This window comes from Trachemys scripta, chromosome 2, assembly GCF_013100865.1.
Source record: "Trachemys scripta elegans isolate TJP31775 chromosome 2, CAS_Tse_1.0, whole genome shotgun sequence".
Taxonomy (NCBI): Eukaryota; Metazoa; Chordata; order Testudines; family Emydidae; genus Trachemys; species Trachemys scripta.
In genome coordinates this window covers 222875571-222891472 of record NC_048299.1, presented here as the reverse complement: position 1 = coordinate 222891472, position 15902 = coordinate 222875571, and the positions used below count along the sequence as shown (strand labels likewise).

General features: G+C 44.0%; 1 protein-coding gene across 1 annotated transcript in view; it reads right to left on the bottom strand.

The window, feature by feature from the left end:
• DNAJC5B (DnaJ heat shock protein family (Hsp40) member C5 beta) overlaps positions 1 to 11054 on the bottom strand; it is a 63184-nt gene extending 52130 nt beyond the window's left edge. Inside the window, exon 1 of the mRNA XM_034763008.1 lies at positions 11010 to 11054. The gene's annotated coding sequence lies outside the window, so the exon portion shown is untranslated. The remainder of the gene's footprint in view (positions 1 to 11009) is intronic.
• Positions 11055 to 15902: the final 4848 nt, after the last annotated feature.

Sequence of the window (15902 nt, the reverse complement as noted above, 5' to 3'; positions counted from 1 at the left end):
TTTACATCCTCACTGAGTCCCTATCGGAATTGGTATAGTTGGGCTGCCTCATTCCATTTGACATCAGCTGCACGCTGTCAGAAGTGAGCGGCCTAGTAAGTGGCTTACTCGCCCTAAGTGAAGCTTCTGGAGGGCAGCCTTTGTGGAGTGGATGTGATGTGGATCATCAAAAATGATTGAGAAGGCTTGCGGGAAGGCATCCCAGTTGGAGACCACTGGGCTGTTCTGCTCCAATAGAGTGGAAGCCCAATCGAGTGCTTTGCCGGCGAGAAGCTGACTGCTAGCTCTACCCTCGTCTGGTCTGTGGGGCAAAGCAGGAAGAGCAGCCTGCATTGTTGCAAGAAACCCCCCAGAAACTTTGACAGCCCCATCAAACCGTTTGGGCAGCAACACCACATGAACTTGTCTGAAATTATTTGTAAAATACACAACAACAATAATAATGATTAACCCCTTTGCCTCTAACCGCTGCACGGTGCCTCCTTCACCCCTAATTCCTGCACCCCACTTCTGCGCCCACATGGGGAAACTGACCTGGATACATGGAATGTTTGGCATTGCTGCTCGCTCCCCCCCTCGAATGCTCCTTCACGCACCCCTAAGGGGCTGTGAGAGGGGGAGGGAGAAGCAACATCAGGTGATCCCTGCATCAAGATCATTTTCCTCACCTGGGCTGTGTAAGGGGAGGGCAGGAGAGCAGCAGCTCCTGATACTTGCCTCATAGCACAGCCCAGGTAGGGAAAGTGACCTGGATGCAGGGAGTGCCTGACATTGCTCCTCACTCCCCATGTCACAACTCCCTAGGGGGGTGCGGAGGAACGTTGCGGGAGAGCAGTATCTGTGTGTCACCACTTGTCCTGCACCATTCCTCTTCTGGGAGGAAGCAGGAAAGCAGGAAGAAATCTATCGTCCCCCCCCCCCCACACACACACACATCGCCTCTGCGAGACTGCAGAGTTCCCCTGCCAGCTGGTAATGCACACCTCTGGGCTACCACATGGTGCCCTCCTGACTACAGCACCTTGGGCGGTCGCCCATTTGGCCCATCCCTAAGGCCATCCCTGCTGACTGTTACTTATCACTTTATTATCTTCTAGGTGTTTGCAAATTGATTACTTGATTATTTTCTCCATTATCTTTCCGGGTACTGAAGTTAAGCTGACTGGTCTGTAATTCCCCGGGTTGTCCTTATTCCCCTTTTTATAGATTGGCACTATATTTGCCCTTTTCCAGTCCTCTGGAATCTCACCCATCTTCCATGACTGTTCGAAGATAATCGCTAATGGCTCAGCTTCTTGAGAATTCTAGGATGTATTTCATCAGGCCCTGGTGACTTGAAGACATCTAATTTGTCTAAGTAATTTTTAACTTGTTCTTTCCCTATTTTTGTCTCAGATTCAACCTCATTTTGTACCTCAAGATAGCCAATGAAAGCCCATTAGGCCAATTTCTAGATTTAACCAGAGTAAAGTTAGAGTAAGTTCCTTGACTTTAATGGGGTTGCACAGGTATGAATGGAAGTAGAAGGTCCTGGGAATCTGTTTTGTTTACAATATAATTAAGAAATGAGGTACTGGCAGGTAAAAATTAAAATTATTGCTAATTATTGAAAAAATGTGTGAATATTTGTAAATGACAATTTATTCAGGAAATGGTGGTCCATCCCATAAAAATATCCACCTTTTCATTGGTAAAAGAAAATATCTGATAAAGTTACTGGCTTTGTGTAACCAATTTTTATGTATTGAAAAATTTTAAAGCAGAGATCCTATTGCATAATGTAACTTGCTTCCCAAACTTTAAGGATTAGGAAATACAGAATTTATCATAGGAAATATTTACTGACTGGTTTCTAAATAACATTGTGCAACTGGAATTCAATAGAACCAATTCCTAATGCTTATTGTGAAATGGCAATTCAGCTATAAATGATGCATAACTGATCTTAAAAGTCAGAGACTAATAGGCCCACATCCTAAACCCAAAATACAGCCCAAGCAAATGGACTATGTGCTGGGGAAAACCACAGGAATACAGAAATTGAATCCTCTTTCAGCTAGCTCTGCAGCTGCTACTGAAATCTCAGGGCTGAAGTACCCTCTATAGTTGAACCTACATGGGATTTTAACTAGTGGATTTGCATAGTTATAGATCCACTGTGTCCCTCAGTCCTTTCCCTGACCCACAAACCTATCTCCATGGCATGGCTCCTGCAAAACCACAGCATAATTCTATTGTCATACATTCTTTTTCCCTTCTATGAAGGATTAGCTCCTCAGTGGAGGGATTATATGGAGAAAAAAGAAATCAGATTTGTGAGACACTTCTCTTTAGCAAGTCTATTATAGAAATAAAAGAAAGAACTTAGTCTATTTTATCTTTAATAAGAACTGTTTAAGACTAAACAACTTCATTTTCTATTTTGTTTCTTTATTTCTCATACTGGGAAGATTTAATTAACACAATTCACTGCTGATGTTCCAGCTGTCTGATTTAATTTGAGTACAATGTATGATTGAACAACAAAGTATTAGTGTAACAACAATAACCAGTTGCCAAAGCTATAGTGATTATTGGTGTATGAACAAGCTGTGTGACAGAAATTTCAGTTATGCAACAATGACAACAGGACATAGGCTGTCTTTTAAAGCAAGATACTAGCAAGAATTAAATTTAAAAATTGGCCTACTTCCAAGTTAAACTATTTCTCCTTTATAAAAAAAAATAAACATGCTTATAAAATCATAAAGTTATAGAGAGCAAAGATTTTCTCCAGGTGAGGCACATTATACACTTCTGAACTTAATGATTTCTGAACTTTCTTGATTGAAATAGAGAATTCAGGGCAATATACTGTAATTAAATTACAATTGTTATTGAAAAATATAATACTATTATCAAGAAACTAACTTTGAATGTGAATGTGTACATTACTGGGTAAAATTCAACCTTGCTAGTACAGGCAAAGGCAAATGGCATCTTCCTGAAACAGTGAAGGATTCTCTCATATGGAAAGATCCTATAGAAATTTAATAGGAATGGATAACTTTGGGACATCTTATAGAATTTAATAGAGAGTTTTATGTGTGCTATAAAATCTGCAGTGTTTTAACAAAATGTGTAGAAATAATCTCATTCTCTATTACCTTCAGTGGGTGAAATCTTGACCCCATTGAAGTCAATGGCAAAACTCCTACTGATTTTGGTGGGGCAGGATTTCACCCTATGGGGTTTTAGAGTAATTTTTTTAGAACCCTACTCATTTCTGTAGAATCTTATTAGTTTAATCCCGATTAAACCCTATAGGGTTTTTCCTGTAAGAGGTGTGTCCCTGGGAAGAGTCACCTCAGGAGAAGGAAGGCTGTGTTGATCTGTTTTCTTTGAAGTAACTAAGGCCCCAAAATTATGAGTTATTACGATTTAAGAATTCCCCAGATATCAAGATCTTTTAATAAAGATATAACAGAAGTCTGAGAGCATAAAAACCCAAGGTCTAACAGCTAGATTTCTTCAACAGTCTGAGGAAATTCAGAGTTGCTGAGCCTTTCCTAAGAGTGTACCACTGGTACAGCTAAAGAGACTTCCCTTTTTCACTGTCAGTGAATGAATTAAAAATCATACAACATTGATATCAAACACTGATGATATTAGATGATGTGCCAAACAGTAGTAAAATAGGAAGCTTGATGGAATCTAATATTATAATTAAAATGTATATAAAAGAGAAAAATTCAATATATTCTATTGTTGTTGTAGACATGTTGATCCTAGGATATGAGAGAGCCAAGGTAGGTGAGGACCAACTTCTGTTGGTGAAAGAGACAAGCTTTCAAGCTGCACAGCTGAACAGCAAGTTTCACCAACAGAAGTTGGTCTAATAAAAGATATTACCTCTCCCACCTTGTATTTCTTATAAAAGAGAAGTAAACAATAAGTAATAGAGATTGGCCAAAATATGGTAAACTTTAATTATAAGGTTTACCTCATGGGCAATCCTATTAGGAAATAAAGAGGTGGCATTCATATTGATTTCTTTTAGTTTTGTCATAAAGTGAAGAAGTAATGCACTCATTTTCAATCAAGCATGCTTATTCTATCATGTTAGCGAAATACAACTGTGCTGAAAGAGGCAATCCACAGGATTAGCCTGGATCTAGGAACTTCACTACACAATACCTCGTGGGTAACCTGACACCATCGACTGTGGTCACCCTGGCTGTCGCAATGGTCCTCAGAAGACTATGCATGTGTGATATGATCAAAGAAGCAGTAAATAAACTGTGACTGTGTTTATAAGAACAACAAGGAATCCGGTGGCACTTTAAAGACTAACAGTTTTATTTGGGCATAAGCTTTCTGCCTTATCATCTGAAGAAGTATTTTTTTTACCCACGAAAGCTTATGCCCAAATAAATCTGTTCGTTTTTAAGGTGTCACCGGACTCCTTGTTGTTTTTGTGGATACAGACTAACATCGCTATCCCCTGATACTTGTGTTTATAAGGACACTTGACTAGTGTGGAATAATCAGACATGTAACTATCTGGTTAATAATGCACAAACTCAGCTCAGCCGTACTTGTACATACTACAGTCTTGCTCTTGTTAAAACAAGGGGAACAGAAATGGAAAATGTATACAACTTTTCCGCCCTGCTGGAGAACAATAGTTCTTGAAGTGACTTTGCATTGTGTAATGGACTGTTAAAACAAGGTTAAAGAGTGTCAAAGAATATGTAGGATTTTATATAATTTATATGAACTTTAAACTGGACATTTCAGCAGCTAGCAGATTGTTTACGGAGAAACTACAACTTAAGCAAGCATAATATAGAGAGCAGGGCATGGGCAGTCATGGCTAATGGCTAAAATCAGGAACCTTGAACTGAAGTTGTGGTCAGAGTCAGGAGTCAAGCTGAAGGTCAGAGTCAGAGTCAGGTACCAAGCCAGGGGTCAAAGCTGGAATCAGCATCAGGGGTAGTGCACAGGAGCAGACCTGGAGTGAGGCAGGAGGAGGAGGAACAGGGAACAGATGGGCATCTGGAATAAGAACGACAGTAACAGGCTGGGAGGCAGGAGCCAGGAATGGATGGGAAGGCAGGGCTCAGGAGTCAGGCAAGTAGGCAGGGTCCACGGTAATAGCCAACAAGAGATTCACCTAGTTGTTAAGAACTTCCTGTGCCTCTTTCTGGTTTACGTAGTCCATGCCAGCCAATCAGTGAGTCTGGACATCTCCCCCAGTCAAGAGTTTCATGGGCAGGGCCCTATGTGAGCTAGTGTTTCACTGGGCCCCTTCTCTAGTGGTTCAGGTGAGCTGCTGGGTGGATGCCTGGGGACCTACAGGCTTGGGTACAAGGTCCGTAATCATTCTTTTTACCCCATTTCCTAAGGATGCCCTCCAGATGTTAGTGGGCCAGGTTTTCCACGGTGGGGTTTTGTGGAAGACATTTACCAGGACAGGAGTGAGTACATTCTCTGATGATTCCCAGAAGTGCTTTTCAGAACTGTTGCCTTCCCAATCCATGAGATATCAGAATCTATCCCACCTGATTCTGGCATCAAGGATCTCGTGGACAACGTACTCATTCAGGTCTTGAATATATGCTGACAGGGTGGTTGGGTGTGGTGAGGGAATGGGTTATGAATGTGGATCTTCACAAGTGATATATGGAAAATTGGGTGTATACAGAGAGAATGGGGTACATCGAGTTCAACGGTGATGGGGTTAATTTGCCGTGAACTCGGTAGGGGCCGGGTAACCAGTAGTCTAATTTACGAGATGGTCTATTTGTGTGTTGTTTTTCATCAAGAGCCATACCTTCTGGCCCACAAAATGGCAGGCCACTCCTGTCGTTGATGGTCTCTATATTGTTTGCATCTCTTCTTGGCACCATCCAGGTGAACTTTTCAGTCATCTTGGGTTTGACATGTTTGTTGTATCCAGTCAAAGGCTGCTGCATTGTGGGAAGTTGCAGGTAGCTCTGAGTAGAACCAAGGATGGACCCCATTGTGATGGGGTTCCTGGGGTGCAACCTGAACTGTGGGACCATTGAGCCCTCTGTCCCACTAACCTGTGGTGCTGTGACAAGCTACAAATCTCTGGGAGATACTGCACTTACACAGACATCCACGGGTAAGGATACAACCAACTGAGTTACATGAATGCTTCTACCAGCCACTCATGAACCAACAATAGAGAGGCTCCAGCCAATTCCCCCCAGCTCCCCAGCCTTGCACCTGTGGAATATACCATCTTGCCCAGTCCACCCCTCCCTCGATGTGGAGAACACACACACTAGCCTTTTTGTAACCTGAACTGAGATTTCCCAAAGACTTCAACCAAAACACAATATTTTAGGTAAAATATAAAACAGATTTATTAACTACAGAAAGATTTTAAGTGATTATAAGTAGTAAGTGTAAAGATCAAAGTTGGTTACCTAACAAATAAAAGTAAATTCACAATCGGAGTTCTATAAACTAAATAGGATTTGAATCAAGAAGTGTCGCACCCTGATGGTATAAACAGGTTACAGATCTTCAATACACAGCCTGGAACTCTCTTCCAGCCCTGGACCACCCTCCCCAGTTCAAAATCTTTGTCCTCCAGAGTGTTTCCAGGTGTTGAGTTGTGGGGGGTGTAAGACCATGTCATGATGTCACTTCCCCTTCTTTTATAGTTTTTTCCAGCTTGATGGAAAGATCTATGCTTGTGATGTTGGGGTTCACCCCCATTAGCCAAGCAGCCTCCATTGTCTACATGCTCTCTCTGAGAAGTCTCCATTGTATAGTTCCTGGGATAGTGGATTTTCTTTAATGGGCCATCAACACGTCTGGCTACTCCATTGTTATACCTGAAAGGCTGGTTGTGGGTGTTCCCAACCTCACAACATATTTCAATAACACGCATATAGCTAAACTTCATAACTTCACATAGATGATAGCACATACAATCCAATACGATATTAATGTTCAACAGATCAAGACTTTTAAAGTCATATTTACTCACAAAGAATATTTTGTATAAAACATAATCATATCACCATGGTGAATATGGGGGTGCCAGGGTGCTACTCTGAGGTTCAGAGTGACACACCCATGTTTAATAAAAAAGGCTTTGCCCCACAGAAGCATGTTCTGCATTATTGCATACAAACTCTGTAGAAGGTAGCAGCAAGGACTAGTAATTCTGGTGGAAGCTTATGTATCATCGAAGATACTGCTCCAGGATCTGCTTGGTTCTCTTTGCATGATTGTTTGTCTGAGGGTGATAGGCAGAGGAGAAGCAGGAGCAGATGCCCAAAATACAAATAGAGTATCATCAGAAGTGGGATGGAGGTTGAAGACCACAGTCTGAGATGATGCATTCCAGGAAGCCATGTAGATGGACAACTTAGTCCACCCACAGTTGGGCAGTTTTCTGAGAAGAGAGTAGGCCAGTACAGAGGATGAAGTATGCCATCTTTGTGAGGTGGTCCACTACTATCAGAATGGTCATGGATTCAGGTAAATCAACTACAAAATCTAAGATGGTGACTTTTCAGGGGCCAGGTGGAGTCTTGAGGGATTACAGGAGTCTGAGATCTTTATTGTGTGGCATCTTGGAGTGGACACATATGTTGCAAGAAGCCAGACAGGTACTGTAGCCCACATGCAAGGCCACCAGAAGACATGAGAGACTAGGTGCTGAGTTTTAAAACAGCCAAAATGTCCTGCCAAAGGGGATAGTCCTAAGAGTCCTGGGAGGGACATATATATGTCTTTTTAGATAGGCTACTCAATCTTGGATGTCGTGGTGTTCCTTTCTTATGACTTCCTGCTCATCAGGAAGGATCTCATGGACTGAGGCTTATTGTTTGAAGGTGAGCAGATCTTGGTAGTGAGCCATGTCCAGAAAATTATGAGGCTTGAGGATGCAGAAGATTTTAGGGTTCAAGTCATTTTGGTCAGTGTAATATTTGCTCTTCTGGGACAATGCATCAGCCTAGCTATTTTTGGTTCCTGGATGAAAAGAGATTACAAAATCAAAGCACAAAAAAGAATAAGGCCCATCAAAGTTGCTGGTTGAGATCTTTGGCCCTACACAGATATTCAAGTTTCTTATGATTGGTGTACGCATGGTGAGGTACTGGACCCCTTCTAGATAGCAGTGCCATTCTTTGAAGGCTGTCTTAATTGCCAAGAGTTCTTTGTCCAAAATTTTGAATTTTGCTCCATGGGTGTGAGTTTCCTAGACTAAAAGGCTAATGAATGTGGCAAGTGTTGAGGACTGTGCCTTTGGGGAAGCACTAATTCGATTGCCAAGTTGGAAGCATCCGCTTCAGTGATTGAAGGCTTGCAAGATGTCAAGGTGGACTAATATAGGAGTGGTGGTAAGTGCAAGTTTTAGTTGCTCAAAGGCCTGCTGGGCCTTGGGAAACAAGAGGAACCTGGTGTTTTTGCAGAGCAGGGCAGTGAGAGGAGCAATCCACTCTGAGAACTTCAGGATGAACCACCACTAGAAATGGTGTAGTTCATGAACATTACATAGTGCTCCTAACTTAAGGACTGCCTTTACCTTGCACAGGTCTATTTCAATACCAGCAGGAGATAGGATGAACCCTAGGAATTCTACAGAGGACTGTTCAAAGGCACATTTTTCTAGCTTAGCATAGGGTCCATGTTAGTTTAGACTCTTCAGGACAGAATAGACTTGCATGGTGTGTTGTTCAGCATTGTCTGAAAAAATAACTATGTCATCCAGATATGCTACCACATATTGGTCTAGAAAGTCCCAGAGTACATCATTAATAAAATGTTAGAATGTGAGAGGCATGTTTGTCAAACCACAGGGCATCATGAGATATTCCAAGTGATAGTAATGCATTTGAAAGGTGGTCTTCCATTCATCCTCGCTCTAACATATGCTAAATTGTATGCTCCACCCCAGAGGTGTAGTTTTGTGCATACCCAGGCAGTGCTCACATGGTCCATTAGCTTGGGGATTAGTGGTAACAGGTATCATTTTTTAATGGTGACCTAACTCGGGGCTCAATAGTCTACACATAATCAGAGGCTTCCATCCTTTTTAACAAAGACGACTGGCACCCTGGCAGATGAAGTGGACTTACGAATAAAGCCCTTGCCTAGGTTAACCCAAAGGAAGATGCATAGTGTGGCTAGTTCGGGCTTGGACATGGCATATATATGCCTGAACTGAATGTTTGCCCTTGATTGTAGCTCAACTGCGCATTTGTAATCCTGCTGGGGGGGCAAGGTTTGATTTTGGTTTTGGTTGGTTGGTTTGTTTTAAGACATCCTCTGTATTTGGATGGAAATCGAGGACAAAAATAGTGGATGGCTCTGCCTAGTCAGCTCCCTGGCATGTGACTGCTGGGGAACTACTGCACACTGCCCATTTCCTGGGGTCAAGCAGTGCTGCTGGCAGAATTCTGAGAAAAATTCAACTTTTAGTTCATGCTAGTTGATAAGGTGGTGTGTGGGTGGCCAGCCAAGAGATCCCCGCATGTCCCTCTGATCTTGGGTAATGGAGAGCACTGAACTGTAGGGCTCAATGCCCTTGGATAACAATCTTAAGGGGAACAGATTCCATGGCCAATGGTCATGTTGTTTTTAAAGACATACAGTGTAACTCTGTGACCATCTGTAAAATACATACACAAGCATATGTGCTTTCTTTCTAATTAGGTATTTAGTTTCAGGAAGTAGTCAGTTGACTGATTTGGGTCATCATCCAAGTGAAAGTTTGTGTGTTACTTATCACCAGATCTTTGCTCAGCCATCAGCGTTCATCTCAGTTATTGTTCACAGTAGGAGTTGACACGGCAAACACAGGTGGAGTGAAGGATGATCACGACTACAGTATTTTCCTGAAGTGCTAGTGGGCAACCTGAATTGCTGGAAAATAGAGACAGTTAAATGTGCCTATCCAAGCTAGATATTTGATGTCACCAGGACTCCCAGGTGGCCAGCTCAGGACCTAGGTCCAGGTGTTTTTGACTTTCAAGAAGTGATGGGCTGCAGGAGCAGGAAAGAGGCAAAATGGAGGTGTTTCCAGGGCCTTTTATAGCTTCTGCCATGTGGAGGGAAACCCATTGTTTCAAACAAAGCCCTCAGCACAGCTAGTGGAAAATTACAGGTAAAAGATGGGAGTTTGGAGTCACATGTGCAAGTCACATATCCATCCATAATTTTGCTTAGTCACAGCAGGAAAGTCCATTATCTGTAGATAGGCATCTCTCATGGTCCATTGTGAGTTAAGTGTCCTTTTGATGGGCCACTCAATTTGAATAGGTTTCAGAGTGGTAACCATGTTAGTCTGTATCAGCAAAAAGAAATAGGAGTCTCAATACTTCAACAAAAAAACTTCAAAAACAGACTCCAATGAGAAACTGCAGAATTGGAATTAATTTGCAAACTTGACACCATTAAATTAGGCTTGAATAAAGACTGGGAGTGGATGGGTCATTACACAAAGTAAAACCTATTTCCCCTTGCTATTTTTTCCCCCTACTGTTACTCACACCTTCTTGTCAACTGTTGGAAATGGGCCATCTTGATTATCATTACAACGGCCACCTCTGTCCCCTTAATTAAGTTCCCGTATTTCAACCAGGTTACCATGAGCGATATCACTCTCCTGAGGATTACACAGCAAGATAAAGAGCGGATGTTGCTTGAATGCCAGCAAACACCGGGACCATACGCTGCCAGGCTTTGTCAGGCAATGATACCAGATTACTTGCTGCAAGCATGGCGTGGTCAAATGTCCTACCATGGAGGACGGAATAAGGCTGCACTGCCCAGAAACCTTGTGGCAAGGCTTTTGGGGTACCTCCAGGAGAGCTTCATGGAGATGTCCCTGGAGGATTTCCGCTCCATCCCCAGACACGTTAACAGACTTTTCCAGTAGCTGTACTGGCTGCGAATGCATCCCAAGTCCTCAGGGCAAAGTAATCATTAAAAAACGCTTGCTTTTAAAACAAGTTTTATATTTTAAAAGGTAAACTCACCTGAGGTCCCTTCCATGGGGTCATGGTCTTGGATACTGGCTTGGGAGGGTTGGGAGGGTACTTCAGTCAGGCTGAGAAAAAGATCCTGGCTGTTGGGGAGAACGGAGTGCTGGGTGCTCTCTGCAAGCTCGTCCTCCTCCTCCTCCTCTTCCCCATCCGCAGAATCCTCAGGTGTAGCTGATGAGATTACCCCCGCCTGGGAATCCACGGTCACTAGCTGCTTGTAGACAATTTTCAAATAGGAAAAAAAGCAGGATTCATCAGACAAATTATTTATTTGTTCAATTCTAATAGTGACACTATTTTAAATGATCAAGCCTAATTTTTAAAACGGAGCCTCCACCATTATTGTCACAATTATTCACTTTGGGATTATTGTTGTTGTTGTTTTTCATTCTGCAGCCTACAGCTGTACATTTTCTATTTAGGTGCTAAACTCTTAAGGGCAAAGATCTTATCTTCTTCCCTTTGTACTTGCCTTAAAAGTATACACTGCACTATCAGACACTATTGGAGGTACATTAAGAAGAAGAAAATTGGATTCTATTCAACTCTGCCACATTTGTAACCTTTGGCAAACCATTTCACCTCTGTGCCTTAGTTACACTGTGTGCAAATTGGAAATGGTTATGCTTCCCACCTTACAGAAGTGTTATGAAGCTAAATGCTTTAATGTTTGTAAAGTGCTTTGAGAATCTCTGTTGGATGTTGTCTTGAAAGTGGCCTTAAAAGTGTTTGTTTTTTAGAAGGATGTAAGAAAGATAAGGTATCAAATAAACCTTTGTTAAGCAACTGCTTAACTGATTCCCCATATCACCTTTCTTAGTTCTTTTAATTTCAATTGTTTAGCTAAAAAAAAATGACTCAGTTGAAATTAGTTTGAGTTCATTAAATATCCTTAACAATAGCAACTATAATAGTATAGGATATAAGAAGGCAAAAATGGTATTGGACTATGATTTGGCTACATAAATTAGAAAATTGATTGATATAACCATTTAGTTTCTTCTTTGAGTAAACGCAGACATGTATTCCAAGTAAGTGTGTGCGCCCTGCACACTGGAGCCAGAGACTTTTGCCTAGCAGCACCTGTAGAGGGGTGGCGCTCGTGTCCTGTGCCTGTAATTCCTCCTCTGGCTATATGAAGCGGCGGCGTCTCAATCTCCCTCAGTTCCTTCTTACTGCCCATCAGCTGCAGTTGGAACTTTGTGCAGTGGTTGCTTCACAGCTTTGCAAATTTATATCTTAGCCTAGTTTGTTGTATATAGTTAATAATTAGTTAGTTTTAGTTAAAAGTTGTGGTAGTGCTCACCAGGGATGCTGTCACTGGGGTTTGAGCATTGCCCTTTGTGTGGAGTGACCCCCACGCATGGTGCTTGCTCTGCCTTGGCAAAGCCACCGTAAGGAGTATTGCTTGATCTGCAGATGATTCAAGAAGTAACTCAGGTGGTGTGGGAATTTTGCCTTAAGCAGCACCTGCTTGAGCAGGCAATGAGGCCTGACCCAGTACTGAGGCCTTCCTCAGGCCTCAGATTGCCCTCTGGCTCAGAAAGTGCTCCAAACTCCCATTCCAGGGCAGGGACCTCTTTGAAGAAGCGCAGGAGTTGTTCTCCGTCATTGGCTCCAAAGAAGAAGTCACATAAGATCGATCGAGAGCACCCCAGGTCTTGGGGCAATTCTTCTGCCTCCTGTAAGAAGAGCACAGCCCAACATGGTGCTGGTTCTGGCACAAAGGATGGTGTGGGTGCCTCTGACCCTCCTTCGGTACAGGGTAGGGAAGGCAGACACCCTGTATTATTGACTCTGGTTCTGGTCTCTGGGCATCTATTGAGTCCAGTACTGATGGGAATGATGTCAGTACCAACAGTATCAGTGACTTTGGGATACCAGACTGCGGTGGACCTGCTGTACCTTTTGGTTCTATCCTCGCTGCATGTCCAGGACTTTGCAAGGCTGGCACTCACAGTGGGACCCTAGTTGGAAAGTGCTGCTGAAGTTTCAGTACTGCGCCACAAAGCACCTCTTCTGGGAATTGGTATGGGACACAATACCAGAGACAGTACAAGGCTCTTTGGTAGTTGGCTTTTCCTCAGCACCAACAAAATTGACCCCTCAGATGGTTCCATGGAGGTTGTTGCCACAGTCAACATCAAGGCACGCAGAGGCTCCGGTACTGAAACTTACACCAGGATCAACCTTGCCTGTGGCACCAATCATTTCGGTACTGGTGGTGCCAGCTACTATGGGAGCACTGAACCTGACCTCGTTCTGGGCTATGGATGAGTCAGATAACCTATTGGCTCCCTCTGGAGTTGTCCCCCCCTCCCGTGTCTCTGAGGTCCCGAGACTCCTCTGCTTGAGAGTTGAGCTCCTCATTCTCCCGCTCCACTTTGTGACAGATTTATGTTACCAATCTGCCTGTGGTGTCAGGTGATCAGGCTGAGGCCACAGGATCTTTAGGGGAGGAGATGAAAGAGCACACCAAGTATCTGAATTTTAAAGCTTTATTAATAAAATAATAAAATAACAGTGTAGAGTGCTGGGGATCCCCCATGTCACTCAGAGGAAGGAAAAAGCAAAGTGTTAGTGCCCCAAGCTCTAACCCACTTTCACACCCACACTACCTGAGGCTGGCCAAGCCTGGGTGTAACATAAGAAGAAGGGGAGGGGGAAGAGTGGATGGGAGTTCTTTTCCTGTGCACGGGTCGTCCAGCGTCTGCTGTGATCTCCAACTTGCTTTGGCTCTCAGGAGGGTTTTTAAGTCCTGGGTTCTTTTGGGGGTATTTCGTTCAGGGACCTCTGCTCCTGGTGCTCTTTGTACCAGTCCAAACCGGCTCCCCGTGGCCTCTTCGGCTTTCCCAAAACACACCGGCTCCAGAGACTTTGTTTTCCCCGCTGTTGGCCTTCGCCGTCTCTCTCGTTTTGCAATCTCTGCAGCCCTGCTCTGCTCAGCTCTCCTTTTCTCACGGCTGGCCGGTGTTGGGCAGATGTGAATGCAGCTGTAAACTTCTTGTCGAGCCCATGGCCTTGGACCGGGGCCAGCATCTTATCTTCAGATGGAGCTCGCTGAAGTGTCGAGTTAATCTGTTCTCTGCTCTCTTCCTTCTTCCCCCTTTGGCCTCTCGCAACCTGCAAAGGAATCTTCCACTTCACACTCACACACCTTTGATCCTCCCTTTAATGCCTTGCAATGCTTGCAACCGTGTTAGCAACATACAATGCTAATTTGCCTCCCCATGGGACCCCCTGAGGGAGGGAATCCTTGGGCCTGTGGCAACTTCACCTGAGAGAGTCTGCTTGTCCCTGGTGTACTGCTACAGCTATCAAGGTTGGCATGCACCTCAAGGCCAGGATGGAGGTCCCTGGCCCAGCACCTATAGGTCACCAATGCCTTACCCATACCAGTGGCAGCCTTGGGCACAGTGAGAGGCTCCTCACTCTCGGAGGTCTCGCTCATAGTCGAAGTCAAGAGCAAGGTCCTCTGCTCATGTGGCATTGGTGGGTGTGGACCAGACACAAGTCCAGACACGTGTTGTTCCCCTGCCCATGGAGCCACCACAACTTCTGCATCTGGAGGTGCTGCCCCAGGAGCAGGACCTGTCCCCTAGACACTGTCAGATTGGGCTATGCCATCCAGTTCCAATCCATGCCCCCCTCATCACCCTCACCCTGTTCCTCTTCAGGGATCCCTTTCATAAGATACTGCTCTTTGAGCAGGTCAGCTCTCTGATAGAACCTCCTCCACCATTCCCAACGCTGTGAGAACAGTGTGGTCGTGAGTTCTACTCCTGGTATTTCCTGATACCAAAATCCAAGGGTGGGATGCGGCCCATCCTTGACCTTTGCAGACTCAACAAGTTCATCAGATATTTAGAGTGTCCATTTGGAACCTCATCAGCTCTCCTCCTTTGTCTCAGAATGATTGGTTTGCTGCTCTGGATCTTCAAGACCCCTACTTTCATGTGGCCATTCTACCAAGTTACAGGAAGTATCTTCACTTCATGGTAGGAGACCATCAGTTTCAGTACACTGTTCTCCCATTTGGTCTCTTTTCTGCCCCCTGAGTCTTGACCAAATGCATGATGGTGGTCATGGAGTACCTCAGAAGGAAGGGAATCCATATTTTCCCTTGCCTTGATGGCTGGTTGCTGAAGGGCAACTCCAGAGAGGAGGTTCTCACCCATGTTGACAGCATGCTATGTTTGCTCGACCATTTGGTACTCATTCTAAACAATGTCAAGTCAACTTTATCCTCCATTCAAATATAGTTCATTGGGGCCCTGTTAGATTCCATGACATCAAGGGCATTCCTGCTGACCAACCACTTCCAGATTATTTGAAAGCTATTCCTCAGTTTGCAATCACAACCATCCATGGCAGTCCACATGTGCCTGAGCCTGTTGGGCCACACATCCGCTTGTACCCAGATGGTCCATCTTGCCAGGTTATGTCTTTGTCCTCTTCAGATGTGGTTCAGTACACTTTATGTCCCTTTCCTGCATTCTCTAGACAGGTTGCTTTGCATTCCTCCATCAGGCATGGAATCTTTGTGCTGATGGGAGTCTGCACACAACGTGTGCCAAAGGGTCCCCATCGCTCAGCCCTTTCCCACTAAGTCAGAGGTTACCAATGTGTCCCTTCTGGGTTGGGGAGTGCATCCTGACTTGCTGAAAGTGCAGGATCTGTGGTCAGAACAGGAGGCCACACCAAGTTTTGGAACTTCGAACCATCCACAACATGTGTCATACCTTCTGGGATTGGATCAGGAATTCAGTGGTTCATATACTCACGGACGATACCACTGCGATATACTGTATGAACAAAAAAGGGGGACCTCACTCCAGAGCACTCTGTCTGGAGGTAATCAACCTATGGCAGTTCTGTATCAAAGAG